Genomic DNA, 16,252 nt, shown 5'->3' on the forward strand with positions numbered 1-16,252 from the left:
TTTTATATATCAGACCAAAGAGGCCTTTACAAAATGTATTTCATCATCAGAGAAAACTATCTGATTATCTCATGAAAATATATTATTTTACACTTTGTCTTGGTGGCAATATGCAGATGGTAGTATTCAGAGGGCCAATAAAAAAACCAGGTACATATTTTAGGCATTCTATTATATTTCACTTAACACTTTTGCAATAAAACAAAAGTCTCTCCTTTTTCTTAAGTTGTTTTAAATTCTTTGTTAAGTAGTTCAGAGATTTGCACTTCTTTAGGATGAGTTTCTAGAGATTTATTTTTGTACCTTTGAATGGGCCATTTTCACTGTTTCTTTGTTTGCCTTATGATCTCGTGTTGAGATTTGGGCATTTGAAAAAAACCAGCCATTTCTCTCAGTCTTTATGGACTGTCTTTGTGCGGAGTAAGACCTTCACCAATCAGCCTGGCTAGAGGTTCTCAAGTCTTTTCCAGGATGCATCTTCTCTGGTCTTGTGTATGTGCTTTAGTTCCAATAGATATGGCTGCTTTTAACCATCTTAATTTCCCTAACAGCGTCACCTCTGCTTCTTCTCAGGAGCTTTTGGCTTCAGATTCAGTTGTATTCTTCTGGCCATCATCTCTTGCTTCCGCAGTGCCTATCTACAGAATTGCAGACTCTTTCATGCTCTAATCTGCCATAGCATTCACTCTATTTTCAGCAGCCTCCAACCTGGTATTCAAGCTATGCTGCTGCTCCCAACAGTAGTCTAATTCAAGAGTGACTAAAACCAGTCCCTCAGGAAGCCCCCAGACAAGCCAGAATGTAGGACACAAGTTCCACTCTTTTCCTTTTGCCCCAAGAGAGGAGATAGGAAGCAGGAGGTTCCCTCCTGATTGCACTGTGCTTTGCCAGGGAGGAGGAGGCGCAAGAGCTAGCAAAACGCTGTGAACTTTCCTACCCTTTTACGTGCTACTTTTTCTTGCTTGTGTGTTTGTTTGGGAATTCTAAGTTCTTAGCTAGTTTCTAAAGTTCCCAGAGAGGTAACTTGGTCTTTATATTATTGGCAACATGGTGTCACCTTAAAAGAATGAGAGCCTGGAACTTCACAGTCTGCCATCTTTCTGACATTACTCGCCTCACTTTTTGCAATATGGATAGGCTGATAACTTTCCAAGCCTTCAAGTTCTGTTTCCTGTTTCCTTAACATTTTCTTCTTCAATTTATTTCTCTCCTCTTGCATTTTATTATGAGCAACAAGGAGAAACAGAAATCACCTTGACTAAATATTCATCACTTACAGTGTCTACTGTCCACAAAACACTAGAACACAATCTCACCACGTTCTTTGCTGCTTTATAACAAGCATCACCTTTCTTCCAGTTTCCAATAACGTGTTCCTCATTTCCATATGAGACCTTACAGAGACACATTTAACATCCGTATTTCTACCATTTGGTTGTAAGTGCCACCTCCTGACTGACCTTGAGCACAATATTTAACCTCCCTGTGTCTCAATTTACCCTTCTGAAAATTGACTGCCTTGTAGCAAGGACTGAATAAGCTGTTGTTGTGAGGCCCCCTCCCACAAGAAATGCACTTACACGCCACTCGTGCGCAGAAAAGGGCAGTTTATGCACTCAGCTGGCCAGCGACCGTCTCCCAAGGGGCAACCAAGGAAGAGCGGCCTCGGGCTTTGGTCTTGTGGGGTTTTTATCAGCACCATACTCTCCCGAGTGAGCCACGGGCCGGCCCATTGTGGGGTTTTTAAAGACAAAAACTACATCCCGTTGGCACACGGGTTTGTCCAGGTGCACAAAGCAAGCTAGGGGGCTAGGTCACAGAGGCCTAGAATGAGCCGTTCGAGCAGTCAAGCATATAAGTTGTCATTGTATATGGTTCCCATTCCCATGTAATAATTCACTGTGTATGGCTCCTGTTTCTGTGCAATTGTTTTTTGTTTCTATGAGAAAGTCAGTGGTTTCTCATGCAGAAGGGGGGTAGTCTTCAGGTCAGGCAGGGGAAAAAATGGAGTTACTTACGTTAAACAAGCAATTTTACAGAAGCAGATAGCGTATGTTATGAGGGTGTAGGGAGCTCTATTTCACTGTAACCCTTAACATTACTATTACTATGTGCCAGGCACTGTTTGAAGTGTAGAGAATTAAAGGTGAAAAGATGAGCTGAAATCCTGCTCTTAGAGAGCTCACCTTCTAGTAAGAAGAGTTGGATTATAAACAAGTAAATAAATCAGATTCATAATAAGTCACATGGTGGTAAGTGCTGAAGAGAAAAGTAGAAAGGGACAGGAAAACAGGGATGGGTGGAAACCTGGTACTTTGAATGAGAAGGTTGGGGAGAAGTCACTGATTAGGAAACAATAAGTAAAGAGCCAAAGGAGTGAGGGAAATGGTCAAGAGACATTTGGAAGTGAATGTTTTAGGCAGAGTGAGCAGCAGGCACCAAGGCCCTGAAGCAGGACCATACCTGGGGTGCTGTATTAGTTTCCTGTGGCTGCTGTAACAAATGGGCACACATTTAGTGGCTTAAAGCACACATTTAGTCTATTAAAATTCTGGAGGCCAGAAGTCCAAAATCATGTTCGCTGGGTCAGCAGGGTCATGCTCCCTCTGGAAGAAGATCTGTTCTTTGCTCCTTCCAGCTTCTGTTAGGTAGACATTCCTTGGCCACATCATTTCAACCTCTACCCTTGTGGTCACGTTGCCTTCTCCTCTTCTGTCTCTGACCTCACTCTGCCTCTTTTTTTTTTTTTTTTTTTATGAGGACACTTCTAATTGCATTTAAGGCCCACTCAGAAAATCGAGGATATTCTGCCAATCTCAACATCCTTAATTTCATCACATCTGCAAAATCTATTTTTCCATATAAGGTAAATCCCACGGGTTCCAGAGGTTCATTCCTGGGTATCCTTGGGAGTCATTTTCAGCCTTCCAAAGGTGCTTAAAAATAAAAATCAAGGAGGTGAGTGTGGCTGGAGAGGAGTAAATTTTGCAGAGGAATAGGGAATGTAGTAGAGACAAGTGACAGGTAGGGGAGGAAAGTGTCAGGATTTGGCTTTGACTTGGAGGGAGGGGAGAGCCATTGAATGTTCTCAGCAGAGGAATGAGATGGTCTAAGAGGATCCCTTAGTTTCTGTGGGAAAATCAGACTTTAGGGGGTGAGAGTGGAAGCTAAGAGAGCAGTGAGAAGACGTTAAAATAATCCAGGTGAGAGATGGAGGTGGCTTGCTACAACATGGTGATGGTGGAGACGGTGAGATGTAGTGGGTTTCTGGGTATATTTGAAGGTAAAATGGGCAGAATTTGTCAACTGATTGCATGTAGGCCTTGTATCTCCTGTGAGGTGAGCTGGGGGAGGCGTGGGTGCAGGGAACGGATGTTTTAGCAGGCAAGGGGTAGACTTAGAGTGCTAGGGAGAGAGGCTGCTCAGGGACATTGCTCTCTCATCATAGTAGGGCAGTGTGACTTTTGAGGATGTGGCTGTGGACTTTTCCCAGCAAGAGTGGAAGTCCTTGATGAGACTCAGAGACTCCTGTACCACCATGTGATGCTAGAGAACTTTGCCCTTGTGACCTTCCATGCTGGGCTGGCCTCTTTCCTTCCCCTACCCAGGCCATAGACACGGCTCCCTTCCTAGGTTTCCTCGCCTAGGTGCTGGAGGTGCCATCGCTGGACTGAGTGTTCACCCGTCCTCTCCCCAGGCAGTCCCACCACCTGGTGCCCTGGAGCCTTGCAGGGAAGGAGTGGGGCCCAGAAAGTCTCGCGGTGAACCCAAATGCCCTCACCCTGGCAGAGTGACTGTCCAGAATCATTGTGCCTTTGCCCCCAATTCTGCCCTCTTCTCTGCACTTGACATTGCCTCATGCCTGGCGGTGCCAGGAATTGCAGGCACCAATCTGGTCACTACTTTCAGCAACCACTCAGCTGTTCCTGTAAGATGTTCCCCCAAGGATCCTCTTGTGATACTAGTTTTCTTTCCTGTGGTCTGTTGTGGGGTGGATTACTCTGCACTGCTGCTGTCCACTCACCTGCCTCATCTTCCCCTTAGAACTTGCATCTTCTCGGATTCATGTAGGTGTCCAGCTGGAGCTGGGAGGAGATGCCTGGGTGCCTGACAGGGCAGACACGACTCCAGCCATGGCAAAAGGGCCCTGGAGGGGGACTGGCTCTGGTAAGTGGGAAGTGAGGGGTGGCTCAATGTCAGGGCTGGGTTCAGGTCATATCAGGAAACTTTCCAGTGCCCATCATTGTTTTCATACCACGGAGAGGGGCCATGATCATTTCTGTCTTTTGGTCCCATTCTTGACATTCTGCTCACTTGCCATTCCTACCCTGACTTCTGGCCAGGGCTGACCTTCACCTGTCTGGCTTTCAGCTCTCATGCATCCCTCTCCGCTGCCCCCTCTGCAGTGTTCTGCAGCACTGACGTAATGTCTTGTGAGATGTGCACCTATCCCACATGGTCCTTGGACAACTCCTCAGTTGCAGTTGGCTTTTTCCTGGGTCTGGACACACCCTCTGTTCAGTGCTCATTTGTCATCATCAGACAATCCCCTGCTGAAAGCTGTGTACAGAGAAGTGAGTCAGAGACTCACCTTCTCCTTCCTGTGCTGCATCCCATAGCTTTGTCCCTGCCCTGCAGTGGATGTCCCCATTGTATGATGTTCCCAGGCTCAGTACAGCAGACCCTTCCTCACCCTCACTTCAGTCCCCTTATCCTATCCTCTCAAGAGTCCCATGTACTCATCCCTGGATTTGTAAGGCACACATTTCTGATGGGGTCCCCCCACCACCAAAGTCTACATTTCTCTGCTTTCAGGTTGTTGGTTTCGAATGGAGGATGAAGAGGCACCTTCTCAAGCAGTGTCACAGGTCAGGGCTCCAAAGGCAGGTCCAGCCACCCACAAAGCGTTCCCTTGTGAGATGTGTGGCTCAGTTGTGAAAGACATTTTGCTCCTGGCTGAGCATCCGGGAATACAGCCCAGGCACAAACTGCACACATGTGGTGCATGTGGGAGACAACTCTAGTTCAGTATAAGCATCCCCCTGCACCAGAAGCAGCACAGTGGAGGAAAACACCTCAGAAGGGATGAGGACAGGGCTTTGTTTGTTAAGAGCTCTAGAGTCCTCATGTCAGAGAATCCCTTCACATGCGGGGCTGGAGGGGAGGACATCCTGCCCAGCTCAGGCCCTCTCCAACACCAGACCATTCATAGCAAGAGGAATTCTCTCAGAAGCACTCAGTACAGGGAGGCCTTTCATACTGGAGAAAGGCATTACAGGTGCAGGGAATGTGGGAAAGCCTTTGGCCACAAAAATAGGCTTCTTGAGCACCAGAGAGTCCACACTGGAGAAAGACCTTTTGAGTGCAGTGAATGTGGAAAATTCTTTAGCCATAACTCTAGCCTTATTGGATACCAGAGTTCACAGTGGATTAAGGCCTTATGACTGTGGTGAATGTGGGAAATTCTTTAACCATTACTCTAACCTCTCTATACACCATAGAGTTCACATCACAGCCAAGGCCTTATGTATGCAGCAAATGTGAGAAAGCCTTCAGCTACAAACACAGACCCATTCAATACCAGGGAATTCACACTGGGGCAAAACCTCATAAGTGTAGTGAATGTGGGAAATTCTTTAGCTGCAAAATCACACTTGTTTGGCATCTTAGAATTCACACTGAAGAAAGGCCTTATAAGAGCACTGAATGTGGAAAGTTCTTTACCCAAAGCTCCAGCCTTATTGCACATCAGAGAGTTCACACTGGTGAAAGGCCTTATGAGTGCAATGAATGTGGGAAAGCCTTCAGCCCTAAGTCCATACTTGTTCAACACCAGAGAATCCATATTGGAGACAGGCCTTATGAGTGCAGTAAATGTGGGAAATTCTTTAGCCACAAGTCTGGCCTCATTAAACATCAAAGAAATCACACTGGAAAAAAGCCTCAATCCTGTGGCCTTCCCTCATTTTGTACCAGAAAATTCACCCTGGAGAAAGGCCTTGTAGAGCAGGGAGCATGCTATCTGCTTGGTTAACATAGCAAGAAGCTCTGAGAGTAGCCTCTGTGAGGCAGCCATCATCCAAAAGTTGAATCTCGCAGCTGGACATCCACATTGGAGAGATTCCCTGTGAGTGCCAATACCTCACTGGGAAGCTTTCAGGAGCTACAATGGACATTCTGACATGCCACAGTCCTTGCCTTAGGTATATTGCTGCCAGTACCTGTGGCAGAAGCCACTCACCTCTACCAGCTGGCAAGTGCACATCAGGTTACCCAGTGTATCCAGGGAAGCAGACCTCTGTACTATCCCCCTTCCCTGGAGGAGACCTCCAGTGGTCTGAGGCCATTGGAGTCCACCATAATTACATTCACACACTGGATGTGATTAATAGAGTTGGGGGCATCAAACTAGAGGGTATGTGCCCCATCTAAAAGTGCTTCCAGAAATATTCTGGTCACTAGCTGTGAGGGATGAGGATGTACAGATATTCTCAGGATTTCCGGATGTAGTCTGTCCTACGGACAAGGTCACTGAGGCTATTTGGACTCTTCCCCTCAAGGCTGTTGCTATACAGGCAAGAAAATGGAGAAAGGAGAGAGATTGTAGTCCAGGCAGGGTGAGTTTTGTGACTCACAAACAACCTTTATTGCTCACTGGTCTTTGCTTCCACTGAAGCAGGGCTGTCCTTTACAAATTAGGAGGACAGTTATGGTGGAGTCAATATGCGTTTGCCAAGTCTTCTGGTTTTTCAAGAGAAGCAGAACCAGGTTTTTATGTGGAGCCGTTTTTTTCCCCCTAATTATTTTATTGTTTTAAAAAAGATACAAAATACACACAAAAGGATATATTATATGGAAAAAAGTAAATTCCAGAACCACCACTGTTTCCCAGCTGCCTAATTCCCTCATTAATGCTGGCTTCCATGGTATCCTTAAAGAAATGTTCTAGACATATGAAAGTATACACGTATTCTCTTTTGCCTTAACACAGAGGCTAACATGTTATACACACTCTTTTATCCTTTGCTTTCTTTTTTAAATTAACATATCAGTGTATTTGGAGATTACCAGTCCCACACTGATAAAGTCTTTGCTATCACAAGAAAGATGTTACATGTGGGTTTTGGCTACTGTTACTGTGCTTCCCCCTCAGGGAAGCACAGAACTCTAACTTGGAAGGGACCACAGATCTAGTCCCAGCCCTGTGCTGTACCCTTGCAAAAAGCTCGCCTCTGAGAAGTCAAGTGACTCTTCTCTCATAGGTAGTTAAGGCAAGCCTGGGACTAGAAGTTGTGGAACAATTTTTCTTTTAAATCTCCATTGAAATATAGTTGACATGAAGTAAACTGTGCATATTTAAAGTGTAAAATGTGCTAAGTTTTATTTAATATATACACCCATGAAACTATATCACCATAATCATGATAATGAACATATTCCTCACCCCCAGAGTTACCTCATCCCCCTTCAGGATCCCTCTTTCCTTCCCTCCCCGCCTCCCTTTTCTCATGACCAGTGATTTACTGTCTTTCACTCGACTTGTTTTCCTTTTCCAGAATTTTATATAAATGGAATAACAAAATGTTTACTCTTTTTTGCCTTTTTTTAATGCAACATAATTATTTTAAGATTCTCCATGTTGCATGTATGAGTACTTCATTGTTTTATTATAGACTAGTAGTATTCTCTCATATGGTTATTCCATAATTTGTTTTTCTACTCATTTGTTAAAGGAAATTTGGATTACTTCCAGTTTGGGGCTATTGCAAATAAAGCCGCTGTGAACATTCACATACCAGTCTCTCTCTTAGGTTAATACCTAGAAGTAGAAGGCCTGAGTTTTTCATTTCTACCCATGAGATTTTAATGTATGGAGATGAATAAGTGATGACAAAGAGGGGCCAATGCCATTGAAAGAATTTATTTCTTACATTTCCCAAGAGAAGGGGGCACACCATGCTGCACAGGGCCACATGGAAAGCACCAGTGTTGGTCAGGAGGCAGAAAGGAACAAGGGGAAGGTGTGGGCCACAGCCTTTATTGGGGTTTCCATGGGCAAGTCAAGGCAGGGCAGAGTAAACATTCTAGGATTAATTAGTTTGAATAATTCTGGCGAGCTTCGGACTGTAGGGCTGGTCTCCAGTTACCTGGTACTGTTCCTGGGTTGCTTCTGGGCAGAAGCAATATTGGCTTGTTGTGTATAAGGATGAGGCCCTAATCACATAGGACAGGAATCCTTATAAGAGGAGGAGACAGTAGGAAAATGTGGTCATGGAGGAAAGGTCATGTAAGGACACAGTGAGAAGGCATCACCAAAACCCTACCCTGCTGGCACCTTAATATAGGTCTTCCAGTCTCCAGGATTGTGAGAAAATAAATTTCTATTGTTTATGTCATCCAGTCTGTGGTATTCTGTTATGGCAACCCAAGCAGACTAATGCAGAAAGAAAAAGCACATTATGAAGAGACAAAGCAACCATCACAACTAGACTCAGATATGGCAGAAATGTTGGAATTATCATATCAGGAATTTAAAATAACTATGCTATGATCTTAAATGGAAAAACCGAACAACATGCAAGAACACATGGGTAACTGATGTAATCAGAGAGATGAAAATACAAAGAAAGAATCAAAAAGAAATGTTGGAATTATCATACCAGGAATTTAAAATAACTATTCTATGATCTCTAATGGAAAAACCGAACAACATGCAAGAACACACGGGTACCTGATGTAAGCAGAGAGATGAAAATACTAAGAAAGAATCAATAAGAAATGCTAAAAATAAAAAAACCAGTGTAAGAGAAATGAGGAACACCTCTGATGGTCTCTTCAGTAGATGGGACACAGCTAAAGAAAGAATCAGTGAGTGTGAAGATTATATCAATAGAAACTTCCCAAACTGAAGAGCAAAGAGAGAGAGAGAGAGAGAGAGAGAGAAATGGAAAATGGAATATCCAAGAACTATGAACAATAACAAAAGATGTAACAAGCATAATGGGAATTATAGGAGAAGAAAGAGGGAAAGTAGTAGTGAAACTATTTATGTGATAATGACTGTGAATTTTCCAAAATTAATAACAGCAAAGCACAGAACCAGGAAGCTCACAGAACATCAAGCAGGATTATGGTATAATATGAAATGTATTTGGTCTTTGTCCCCAGTTCCTGTCAAAGAGCTAAAACCCTTGGAATTTCCTGAGTGATAGGGGTGTCTTTTGTTATTCATTGTGAGCCCCTTTGATAACACCTGCATTTATGCTAATGAGTGACTTAGTATAGGGCCCCTAGAAAGCTTCAGGATGGGGCCGGTCACCAGAAAGACCAAGCAATTAGAGGGTTGAAACTTTCAGCCCCTCCTAACAACCCCCAGGAAAGGGGGAAGGAAAAGGTGGTGCTGGAGACTAAGCTCTATAAAAACTGTTGAACAACAAGATGCTGGGAGGGTGGTGTGCTCAGATGGGATTTAGAAGCTCTGCACACACCACCACCACCCCATATCTTACCCTATCCATCTCTTCATCTGGCTGTTCATCTGCATCCTTTACAGTATCCTTTATGATAAACTGGCAAACATAGTGTTTCCCTGAGTTCTGTGAACCATCCTAGCAAATTAATCAAGTGCAAGGAGGGGGTTATAGGAACCCCAGTTTGTAGCCAGTCAGTCAGAAATACAGGTACCCTGGACTTGTGATTGGCATCTGAAATGGAGACTGAATGCTCAACCTGTGGGATCTGACACTATCTCTGGGTAGATAGCATCAGAATTCAACTGAGTTATAGGATACCCAGTTGGAAGAATAAAAGACAGTAAAATAAAATATTTTATTTTGCTTATTATTAAATGATGTAATAAAGAAGTGTTCAAAATAATAATAATAACTGTTGAAATGTTATGAGGACTGGGAGTGAAGAAGTGGGAATACTCTGTTGAAGCTACTTGAACTACCCCTGAAGTGGTATAAATGTTATTTGAAGGTGAACTTAAATTAGTTTAAAATGTACATTGTAAACTTTAGGCCAACTACTAAAACTATTTAAAAAGTATAACTTATTATGACACCAAGGTCAAGTGTTTGAATCCCCATACTGGCCAGCCACCAATCAATCAATCAATCAAGCAATCAATCAATCAATAAATTTTAAAAAAGTATAACTGATGTGCTAAGAGAGGAAAGAAAATGGAATAATATAAAATGCTCAATTACTAATATATTAGCTGACAGAATACAGCAACACATACATAAAATTACACACCACGATCATGTGGGATTAATCCCAGGGATGCAAGGTTGGTTCAATATACACAAATAGATAAATGTGATACACCACATCAGCAAAATGAAAGACCAAAACCGTATGATCATCTATGTAATGCTGAAAAAACATTTGACAAAATTCAACATTCATGCATGACAGACTCTCTATAAATTACGTATAGAAGGGAAGTATATCAACACAATTAAAGCCATATATGATAAACCCACTGCCAATATCACCGTGAATGGGAAAAAGTTGAAAGCTTTTCCCTTAAAAACAAGAACAAGGATGCCCACTCTCACCACTCCTATTCAACATAGTATTGAAAGTACTAGCCAGAGTGATCAGGGACGAGAAGGAAATAAAGGGCATCCAGATTAGAGAAGATGAAGTCAAACTGTCCTGGTTTGCAGATATGATCCTATATATAGAACAGCCTAAAGACCTACAAAAAAACTCTTAGAGTTGATAAATGATTTCAGCAAGGTTGCAGGATACAAAATCAACATGCAAAAATCAGTAGCATTTTTATACTCCAACAATGAATTAGCAGAAAAAGAAATCAAGAAAGCCAGCCCATTTACAATAGCTACCAAAAAAACAAAATACCTAAGAATAAAGTTAACCAAGGATGTGAAAAATCTCTATGATGAAAACTACAAGTCACTGTTGAGAGAAATTAAAGAGGACACAAGAAGATGGAAAGATATCACATGCTCTTGGATTGGAAGAATTAAATTATGAAAATGTCCATACTACCTAAAGTGATCTACAGATTCATTGCAATCCCCATCAAAATTCCAATGACATTCTTCTCAGAAATGGAAAAAACAATTCTCACATTCATACGGAATAACAAAAGACCACGAATAACCAAAACAATCCTGTGCAAAAACTAACTAACTAAGTAATAATAATAACACTACCAGACTTTATACTACAAAGCTATAGTAATCAAAACAGCATGGTACTGGCATAAAACAGACACATGGACCAGTGGAACAGAATAGAAAACCCAGAAATCAACCCACACACTTATAGCCATCTGATCTTTGACAAAGGCACCAAGAACACACACTGGGGAAGAGACCGCCTGTTCAGTAAATGGTGCTGGGAAAATTGGACATCCGTATGTAGAAAAATGAAACTAGACCCACACCTCTCACCATATACCAAAATCAACTCAAAATGGATTAAAGAATTAAATATATGTACTGAAACAATAAAACTCCTAAAAGAAAACAGGGAAAACACTTCAGGAAGTAGAATTGGGCATAGACTTTATGAATATGACCCCAAAAGCTCAAGTAACCAAAGGAAAAGTAAACAAATGGGATCATACCAAACTAAAAGCTTCTTCATAGCAAAAGGAACAACAGTGAAAAGACAACCAACAGAGTGGGAGAAAATATTTGCACAATATACATCTGACAAAGGATTACTATCCAGAATATACAAGGAACTCAAACAGCTTAACAGCAAAAAAAACAAGTAACCCAATTTAAAAAATGGGCAAAGGAGCTGAGTAGGCATTTCTCAAAGGAAGATGCATGAATGGCCAACAGACATATAAAAAAATGCTCAACATCACTCAGCATTTGGGAAATGCAAATTAAAACCACTTTGAGATATCATCTCACTTCAGTTAAACTGGCTAATATCCAAAAGACTGAGAATAATAAATGCTGATGAGGATGCAGAGAAAGAGGAACTCTCCTACACTGTTGGTGGGACTGCAAAATGGTGCAGCCTCTATGGAAAATGGTATGGAGGTTCCTCAGATAACTACACATAGATCTACCATATGAACCAGCTATCCCACTGCTGGGTATATACCCAAAGGAATGGAAATCATCATGTTGAAGGGATACCTGCACTCCCATGTTTATTGCAGCACTATTTACAATAGCCAAGAATTGGAACCAGCCTAAATACCCATCATCAGATGAGTGGATAAGGAAAATGTGATATATCTAAACAATGGAATGCTACTCTGCTGTAAAAAAGAATACCATTCACAACAACATGGATGGACTTAGAGAAAATTATATTAAGTGAAATAAGCCGGGCACAGAAAAATACTGTGTGTTCTCACTTATTTGTGGGAGCTAATAAAAATAAATAAGTAAATAAACAAATGAATGGGGGGTGGGGTCAGGGAAGAAGACACAATAATTTCTTGATTTTCTTAAGACATGTGAACAGATATGATGTTGATGGGGAGGCAGAGAGGGAGGGAGGAAAAGGAGGAATTGATAAAGGGATGCAAAAATCAACTATATTGTATACTGATAAATTAAAATAAAAAAATAAAATGGATTTGAAAAAAATAAAATTTTCTAAGTGTTTATTGAACTTTAAGAAAAAATTGTGACATTTTCCCTCTATCCACTTATTTTCCCAGACTAACATACATATTGGAGTTCACTTCCCTGGAGCCATTTTTAGAGAAATAAGCAAAATCAATCAGTAGAAAAAACTTGAACTCCCTACCTAGTAAGCCCCATGAGGGTATCCTCAGGCTTAAGATCTAAATGAAGTCTCTTCTAATGGAAGTAAAGCAAGGCTTATTCCAATTCCTTCATGATCCGAGAGGGAGGAAAAGAAGTGAGACAGGAATCCTCCTCTGGATCATAGCCATAAACAGGGCCTTAGTTTCCAGCCCTCAGTTTCCCTTAGGGAATCCAACCAACGGACCAAGCAATGGCTGGGCACTATTGGTCAAACATATGTACACTTGGCACTTCCTACTGAGTTCACCCTTCAGCCTGGTGTTACCTGTTATGGGTCACATAAATAATTAGAGATGTAGGATGTCAGAGGTCCTCGGGGAGGGAAGGAGAGCACAAAGTTCCTGTTGGAGGCTCAGCTCTGCACAGGTTGTACATTAGACATTCATGGGGTAAGGTTTGGCCAGATTGGGAATGGAGAGGTCTATAAACTAGTGACAGAACTAGGATTAGGCTCTTGGATATAAAACTTTGGCCCGTAGTGGGATGTGTGAGCTTTTCCCAAAATGATAGAGGGAAGATGAGCCAGGAATAAGGACAAAGAGGTCTCAGCAGGAGTTTCTCTGTATGGCAAGTATATGATTTTAAATATCTTGAGAGCTAGGGTTCCAAAGCTTCCTTTTTGCTCTTAGTCTGTTTGGGCTGCTCTAACAAAATACCTTAGGCTGGGTAACCTGTAAACAACAGAAATGTATTTCTCACAGTTCTGGAGGCTGGGAAGTCCAAGATCAAGGTGCTGGCAGTGTGTGGTGAGGGCCCACTTCTTCATAGATGACACTTTCTCGCTGTATTCTCACATGGTGAAAGAAGCAAACAAGCTCCCTTGGGCCTCATTTTTTTTTTTGGTGACTGGCCAGTATGTAGATCTGAACCCTTGACCTTGGTGTTACTAACACTACATTCTAGCCTAGTGAGCTAACTGGCCAGTCTGTTGGGCCTCTATTATGATGGCACTAATCCCATTCATGAGGGCTCCACTCTCATGTCATAATCATCTCCCCAAAGGCTCCATCTATTAATACTATCACATTGGGGATTCAGTTTCAACATATGAATTTTGGGGTACACATTCAGACCATAGCATACCCTGAAAATTGAACAGTTTTGGCATCAACATGTACTTGCTTTTCTTCTCCCAAGTTCATATTCTAAAATGTGCCCTTGACCAGATAAGTTCCAATAGCAAAATCATTGACTGTAAATATTGCCTAATAGTAAAGGAAAAAATGCAGCTCAGAGACCATGGAAGGGATTGTTTTCAATATGGCATACAAAGTATTCTCTCTCCTTTGCTTTCTCTCTCTGTCTCTGTCTCTCGGCCTTATTTTCTTTCTCAAATGTCTGGCATGATATTTGTTTAAAATGGGCTTATTTACACCTGAATCTCTACTCTACCTGCACCCTAGATTTCTCTTTTCCAGTCTTTCTTCATCAGAGTGGATCTGTTCTGTTAATAATGCTAGTCATGGAGCACTCACACATTAGGAGTTTAGCTGCAAAGTAATATTAAGAGCTGGCTAGACATAAACAGCTCTCTTACAAACAAAAGAACTAACCCTCCATTTAAAGTTCTCACCTCTGCCCCTAGTCACATCTAGTCCTTTAATGTTAGCCCTCTCTCTGCTCGTGAACTTAATTCATGTTCCAAATATCTGAGAACTCATAATGGGAAGCCTCCATAATTCTTCCAGGAAGCTCATAAGGAAAAGCAGCAACAATGACGAATAATCCCTATGAAAGATTTTCTGGATGGATTGAACAGGGACTTTATGTCTTAAATTTAGTTTAAAGTGGTTTCAGAGTGGTAGTAATCCAGATCTTGTCTGAACATTTTATAATCCCTAGAAAAGAAAGGCATTTTAATCCAAGGATATGGAAAAGCTCCATAAAATCTCTCTTGAAGGACAGAGTGACACATAAACTTAACAAAAAAAGGAAGCAAAGGAAACTGAGTGAAGAATTAAAAAAAAAACTTATAAAGATATCCATAAAATCTTCAGTTGTTGGTATTATCAGATACATATTGTGAAACGATACCTACCATGTTAAAAAAAACTTTGAAAAACTGAAATAAAAAAAATCCCCTTGAGAGGGAATTACTTACGGAAGATAGATCAGAATAAATTATCCAGACTGCAACACAGAGATTGAAAAACAGAAATTACAGAGGATTTAGGACACATGGAGTACAGAGAATGGCAAGACCTGCCTTCCATTTAGATTTTACAAGGGATAGAAAGAATACGGAAGAGGCAATATATGAGAGATGAAAAGTTTGCTGAGCACAGGAAGATGGCACTTCACAGATTCAAGTTGTTCAACAAATCTCAAGCAGAAAAGAAAAAAAAAACAATTAAAGAATTTTATGCCTAGAAAGATTATGCAAAACTGTAGAAACACATTCAGTTCAAAGTCCAGGATTCTAAGGGGAGAAAATCCTATTATCCTAGTCCCTGAACTCCCACCTTAAAATCTCAATTTTTTCTTTGTAATTTGTATTTTGATATTAAAAACAGCTCATCGTTCTAAAAGAACGTTCACAAAGTGACATGCAGTTCTCAGAGAAGGAAATACTAAGGCCAACAGACAATGAAAAGATTCTCAACCTTATTAACAATTAAGAAAAGCAAAAGTAAGCCACAGTGAGTTACAATTTCATGCCTAATAGGTTGGCGAAATTTAAAATTCTCACAAAATCGAGTGCTGGCACTAATAATTGGCAACCAAAATAACTATAAACTCTGGTAGGAGTGTAAATTCGTACAACTTTGGAAAACAATTTGTCATTGTATAATAAAGTCGTAGATGGGAACATACTTTGCGAAGGCAAACCTTTCCTTATTACATACTCTAAGCCTTGAAAGGAAACCAGCTGATGCCATAATGTTTTTTTAAAACTATGGCTGCCGTATGAATTAAATACCACACCCACACAACATACCAATGTAGAAGCATATCTAATGAATATCATGTACATAAAGTACTTGAAATGGATAAGAAAATTCATAGCCATAGTATTTGATTCTTAAAAATAAGAAAAATAAATTTAATTTAAAATAGAAAGTAAACAACCCAGTACACACTAACAATAGATTGCTCTGGCCTATGTACATAGATGTCCATCGCCCCTTTGGGTGGGCTGGGCAAGGTCAAAGCCTAGTAAGCGCTTCTGGGGACCGAGGCGGCTCAGGCTGAGGATTACGAGAGGAGTGATTCTTCCTAGGATGCGATTCATTGTCCTCAAAGTGCTCACCTGAGCTCAATATTTCCAAGTCCTCCGAGGGCGCCTAACGCACATCAGAACGGCGTCAGTAGTGTCACAGAAGTGACATGTCCGTATGAACTTCCGGGACATGTCCTTGGTTGGCGGACAACTATTGTTGTGACTGTCCGGCCCCGGGGCATTCTGGGAACTATAGTCCTGGGCAAGCGGGTGCCAAATACTCAAATACCATAGGAGCTGGACGGCGTGGCAGAAG

General features: G+C 41.5%; 1 pseudogene; it reads left to right on the forward strand.

Annotated features, from left to right (window-relative positions):
• The first annotated feature begins 3,210 nt into the window (after nucleotides 1-3,210).
• On the forward strand, nucleotides 3,211-6,034 carry LOC134387474 (zinc finger protein 79-like; annotated as a pseudogene).
• Nucleotides 6,035-16,252: the final 10,218 nt, after the last annotated feature.

This window comes from Cynocephalus volans, chromosome 10 (assembly GCF_027409185.1).
Source record: "Cynocephalus volans isolate mCynVol1 chromosome 10, mCynVol1.pri, whole genome shotgun sequence".
Classification (NCBI taxonomy): Eukaryota; Metazoa; Chordata; class Mammalia; order Dermoptera; family Cynocephalidae; genus Cynocephalus; species Cynocephalus volans.